The sequence below is a fragment of the Hylobates moloch genome, unplaced genomic scaffold, assembly GCF_009828535.3.
Source record: "Hylobates moloch isolate HMO894 unplaced genomic scaffold, HMol_V3 SCAFFOLD_7, whole genome shotgun sequence".
NCBI classification, from domain to species: Eukaryota; Metazoa; Chordata; class Mammalia; order Primates; family Hylobatidae; genus Hylobates; species Hylobates moloch.
This window is the reverse complement of record NW_026652282.1, coordinates 42,657,272-42,663,192: the sequence shown is the minus strand read 5'-3', so window position 1 is coordinate 42,663,192 and position 5,921 is coordinate 42,657,272. Positions and strand designations below refer to the sequence as shown.

Here is a 5,921-nt window from a genome sequence, read left to right as displayed (position 1 = left end):
TATTTATATTATTATTATTATTATTATTATTATTATTATTATTATTATTATTATTATTTTGAGATGGAGTCTCACTCTGTCGCCCAGGCTGGAGTGCAGTGGTGCGATCTCGGCTCACTGCAAGCTCTGCCTCCCAGATTCATGCCATTCTCCTGCCTCAGCCTCCCTAGTAGCTGGGACTACAGGTGCCCACCACCACGCCCGGCTAATTTTTTGTATTTTTAGTAGAGACGGGGTTTCATCGTGTTAGCCAGGATGGTCTCGATCTCCTGACCTCGTGATCTGCCCGCCTCAGCCTCCCAAAGTGCTGGGATTACAGGCGTGAGCCACCGCGCCCGGCCTATTATTATTATTTTTAGAGACGGAGTCTCACTCTGTCACCCAGGCTGGAGTGCAGTGGTGCAATCACAGCTCACTGCAGCCTCGAACTCCTGGGCTCAAGCGATTCTTTCACCTCAGCCTCCCAAGTAGCTGAGATTACAGACTATCTGCTATTATTTTAATTATAAGGTAGGCAATGAGAAAAAACAAACAAAAATCACATCATTTTTTAAAGTCAGGAAACTAGGAAAAGATTTATAAAAAGTACAGGAAAATGGCGAAATGTATGAAGGTAGGAATAAATTCACATTTGAAGTTCATCCTTTATTACATGATCAGTAACTTTTTAAAAAGTTGTTAATGGGGCGAAAGCCTGACACACTGCGCAGCCCCTCAGTCTCCCGCGGCCGCCTTCCCCAGGCATGGCTCAGGGTCTCGCCTCACTATGACAGCGGCATGGCACAGCACACTCGACTTCATGCTCAGCGCCAAAGCTGATGGCGAGACCATTCCAAAAGGGCTCCAGTCCATTTTCCAGGAGCAGGGGATGGCAGAACCGGTGGACACCTGGCAGGACCACACCGCTATTTGGCAACCTGCACAAACAAAAACGGCAGCTTTGCCAATTTAAGAATTTACTCACATGGATTGGAGTTACTGGACCTTCAGAGTTATGATGGTGATGCACAAGGCAAAGAAGAGATAGACAGTCTTTTGAACAAAGGAGAAGAAAGAAAGAAAGAATTGAGTCAAGAAAGTAGTTGGCAGATGAGGCAATTACCACCTATAGTTCCAGGAGGAGCCATCGACAGATATTGGCCCACCGCAGATGGACTCCTGGTTGAACACAACATAGATGAAGTGGTATACGATGAAGATTCACCTTATCAGAACATTAAAATTCTACACTCGAAGCAATTTGGAAATATTCCCATCCTTAGTGGGAATGTTAATTTGGCAGAGAGTGATTTGACATATACCTGGACCATCATGGGCAGTGGCAAAGATTATATCGGCAAAGATGTACTCATTCTGGGAGGCCGAGATGGGGGCATATTGTGTGAAATAGTCGAACTAAAACTAAAGATGGTCACTATGATAGAGATTGACAAAATGGTGATTGATGGATGTAGGAAATATATGTGGAAAACTTGTGGTGATGTCTTACATAATCTTAAAGGAGACTGCTGTATGAGGTTCAGTACTGCATTCCAGTACTGAAAAGGTATGCCAAAGAAGGGAGATAATTTGATTATGTGATTAATGATTTGATAGCTGTTCTAATCTCCATGTCTCCAGAAGATTCCACATGGGAGTTTCTCAGACTGATTCCTGAGCTCTCAATGAAAGTATTGAAACAGGATGTGAAATATTTTACACAAGGGGAACTCTGTCAATCTGACGGAAGCCCTGTCTCTCTATGAAGAACAGCTGGGGTGCCTGTATTGTCCTTTGGAATTCTCAAAGGAAATAGTCTGTGTCTCTTCATACTTGGAATTGTGGGTATTTTACACCATTTGGAAGAAAGCTAAACCTCGAAGACAAATATCCTCTAATCCTGTGTGCTGCAAATAGCCTTCCTGACCTCCATATGCTGTACATGACATCAAAATGAGTCACGCAACTAATTGTGACTTCCTTAAAGTTTTCCTTTTTCAATTATTATTTTTAATTTTAAAACAGCAAATGGAAAATGTATATTTTGATGAGTATAGGGTGTTTTTTTTTGAAAGTCAGTTGAAGGATGGTTAGACAGCACAGCTAAGACTGCTAAATGCACTAACCCCCTGGAATGTGATTTGTGTTCCTTTTTGTTTCTCTGTGGACTTTTTTTGTTTTCATTTTGGTACACCTTCAATTTGGATGTTTGAAGGAATGAACATCGTTGTTTTGTTTCAGAAGGAAGTTCTTGATGATGTTTCCTCCCCCCAAAATTGACTTATGTATTAAAATTTGGTGCTTATCATCACGATAAATAGCTAATGCTCATGAGGCTTAATACCTAGGTGATGGGTTGATAGGTGCAGCAAACCACCATGACACACGTTTGCCTATGTAACAAACCTGCACATCCTTCGTGTGTATCCTGGAACTTAAAATAAAACAAAAAAATTTTAAAGTATTTTTTTTAAACAAATAATAAGAGCCAGGCGTGGTGGCTCACCTCTGTAATCCCAGCACTTTGGGAGGCCGAGGTGGGTGGATCACCTGAGGTCAGGAGTTTGAGACCAGCCTGGCCAACATGGTGAAACACCATCTCTACTAAAAATACAAAAAAAAAAAAAAAAATTAGCCGGGTGTGGTGGTGGGCGCCTGTAATCCCAGCTACTCGGGGTGGGAAACTGAGGCAGGAGAATCGCTTGAACCCGGGAGGCAGAGGTTGCAGTGAGTCGAGATCACACCATTGCACTCCAGCCTGGGTGGCAGAGGGAGACTCCGTCTCAAAAAATAAAAAATAAAAATAAATAAATAAGTAAAATTTGGTGCTTATAAGAGAGAGTTAAAAAATGAACAGCAATTGCTTTAATTCAAATTACAAAAGAGACCCCATCATATTAATGTTAATGCTAATTAACATTAATTAATGGAGTTAATGGAGTAAATACTCCAGTTAATGGTTGTCATTTTGTATAAAAATTGACAAATCCAGTCATATACTGTTTATGCCAAACCTAGCAAATCATAAGAATACAGAAAAGTTTGAAATAAAGGGATAGAAGAAAATTTGCCAGGCCCATGCTAATCAAAATAAAGCAAGGTCAGTGATATTACTAGTAAAATGAAAAGACTAAGACAAAAAGTATTCATTGGAATTGAGAGGGCCCTTCCACAATGATTCAATTCACAATGAATATAAAAATTCTAATCTTATATACACTTAAGAAAATGGTGTAAAATAAACACAAAGAAAATATATTAGAACAAATGGTAAAATAGCAAAAATATATTATCATTGTGGAAGATTATAACCATACTGCTCCACTAATTCCCACTGACCCTTCAAGCCGCTGCCTTGATATCTCTGTCTGGGAGGCTCTCTTTGCTTCTTTTCCATCTGGGTGTCTGGCCTCTCTTCTGAATGAACTTATGGATTAACTATAATATAGCAAGGGCTGTTCATTTTATTTTAATCTTGAAATTAAGAGGAAACTATGGGTGTTGCCTGAACCTCTTACAACTGTCTTGTGTCTGTCTTCCCCACTAGAAATGAGGGAAGGGACAATATCGTCCTTCATCACTGTCAGATGCCTGGTGCCCGGTTTACTGCCTGGCACACAGGAGATGTCCAGTAGCAATTGGTGATTAAAGAAATATATCAGGGACTCTGACCTTCTGGTGTTTTTGCAAAATGGCAAATTACTGTAATCTATGTAGCTCCATATTATTTCTTAGAGATAAAAGCAAATAAATGCTATAATTTACACTAAAATTACATTTAACTAACCATGGACAAAGTCAACACTCAAAAAATGTTAAGATCTTTGTTAAGAAGCTATTTTCCCTCATTCAAGCCTGGTGACTAATGACAGCATCTCCAGCTAAATCTAAATCTTCACAGCTTGTATCAAACTCAGTTTAGGGATTGGAGCATGAAGTGAGAAACCCAAGCTGAACTCAGAAGTACACTGTGAGCTCTATGTAAGAATTAAAGAAAGAGGAAAGAAACATGAAAAGTGGCTCAGCAGTTAAAGACAGGTTTACTTTGGAAAATAAACCTGAGAGGGGCTTCTGGCTGAGTTAGGACAGAGGTACTCTCTCTTACAGACTGAGAGTTTTTTCACTTATTTTTTATTTTTTCATTTTGTTTTTTGTTCAGGAACTAAGACAACAAGGCCATACATAGGACAATTTTCTTTCAATGCTTATGATAAAAGTCTACATGCTTACAAAGAAAGGTTCATCATGGTCTTTACAAAAAACAAATAGAAAAGAATTGCTTTTTTTTTTTTTACTTTAAGTTCTGGGGTACATGTGCAGAACATGCAGGTTTGTTACATAGGTATACATGTGCCACGGTGGTTTACTGCACCTATCAACCCATCATCTAGGTTTTAAGCCCTGCAGGCATTAGGTATCTGTCCTAATGCTCTCCCTTCCCTTACCCCCCACCCCCGATAGGCCCTGGTGTGTGATGTTCCCCTCCCTGTGTCCATGTGTTCTTGTTGTTCAACTCCCACTTATTAGTAAGACTATGCAGTGTTTGGTTTTCTGTTCTTGTTTTAGTTTGCTGAGAATGATGGTTCCAGCTTCATCCATGTGACTGCAAAGGACATGATCTCATTCTTTTTTATGGCTGCATAGTATTCCATGGTGCATATGTGCCACATTTTCTTTATCCAGTCTATCATTGATGGGCATTTGGGTTGGTTACAAGTCTTTGCTATTGTAAATAGTGCTGCAATAAACATACGTGTGCATGTGTCTTTATAGTAGAATGATTTATAATCCTTTGGATATATACCCCGTAATGGGATTGCTAGGTCAAGTGGTATTTCTGGTTCTAGACCTTGAGGAATCACCAAACTGTCTTCCACAATGGTTGAACTAATTTACACTCCCACCAACAGTGTAAAAGCATTCCTATTTCTCCACATCCTCACCAGCATCTATTGTTTCCTGATTTTTTAATGATCCTCATTCTAACTGGCATGAGATGGTATCTCATTGTGGTTTTGATTTGCATTTCTCTAATGACCAGTGGTGATGAGCTTTTTTTCATGCTTGTTGGCTGCATAAATGTCTTCTTTTGAGAAGTGTCTGTTCATATCCTTTGCCCACTTTTTGATGGAGTTGTTTGTTTGTTTCTTGTAAATTTGTTTAAGTTCCTTTTAGATTCTGGATATTAGACCTTTGTCAGATGGATAGATTGCAAAAAGTTTCTCCCATTCTGTAGGTTGCTTTTTCACTCTGATAATATTTCTTTTGCTGTGCAGAACCTCTTTAGTTTAATTAGATCCCATTTGTCAATTTTAGCATTTTTTTTGCAATTGCTTTTGGTGTTTTGGTCATGAAGTCTTTGCCCATGTCTATGTCCTGAATGGTATTGCCTAGGTTTTCTTCTAGGGTTTTTATGGTTTTAAGTCTTACATTTAAGTCTTTAATCCTCCTTGAGTTAATTTTTGCATAAGGTGTAAGGAAGGAGTCCAGTTTCTGTTTTCTGCGTATGGCTAGCCAGTTTTTCCAGCGCCATTTATTAAATCTTTTCCCCATTGCTTGTTTTTGTCAGGTTTGTCGAAGATCAGATGGTTGTAGATGTGTGGTGTTATTTCTGAGGCCTCTGTTTTGTTCCATTTGTCTATATATCTGTTTTGATGCAAGTACCATGCTGTTTTGGTTACTGTAAACTTGTAGTATAGTTTGAAGTCAGGGAGTGTGATGCCTCCAGCTTTGCTCTTTTTGCTTAGGATAGTCTTGGCTCTACTGGCTCTTTTTTGGTTCCATATGAAATTTAAACTAGTTTTTTCCAGTTCTGTGAAGAATGTCAATAGTAATTTGATGGGAATAGCATTGGATCTATAAATTACTTTGGGCAGTATGGCCATTTTCATGATATTCATTCTTCCTATCCATGAGCATGGAATTTTTTTCCATTTGTTTGT

At 39.1% G+C, this 5,921-nt stretch overlaps 1 pseudogene; it reads left to right on the top strand.

The window, feature by feature from the left end:
* Positions 1 to 766: 766 nt before the first annotated feature.
* On the top strand, positions 767 to 1,896 carry LOC116811058 (spermine synthase-like; annotated as a pseudogene).
* Positions 1,897 to 5,921: the final 4,025 nt, after the last annotated feature.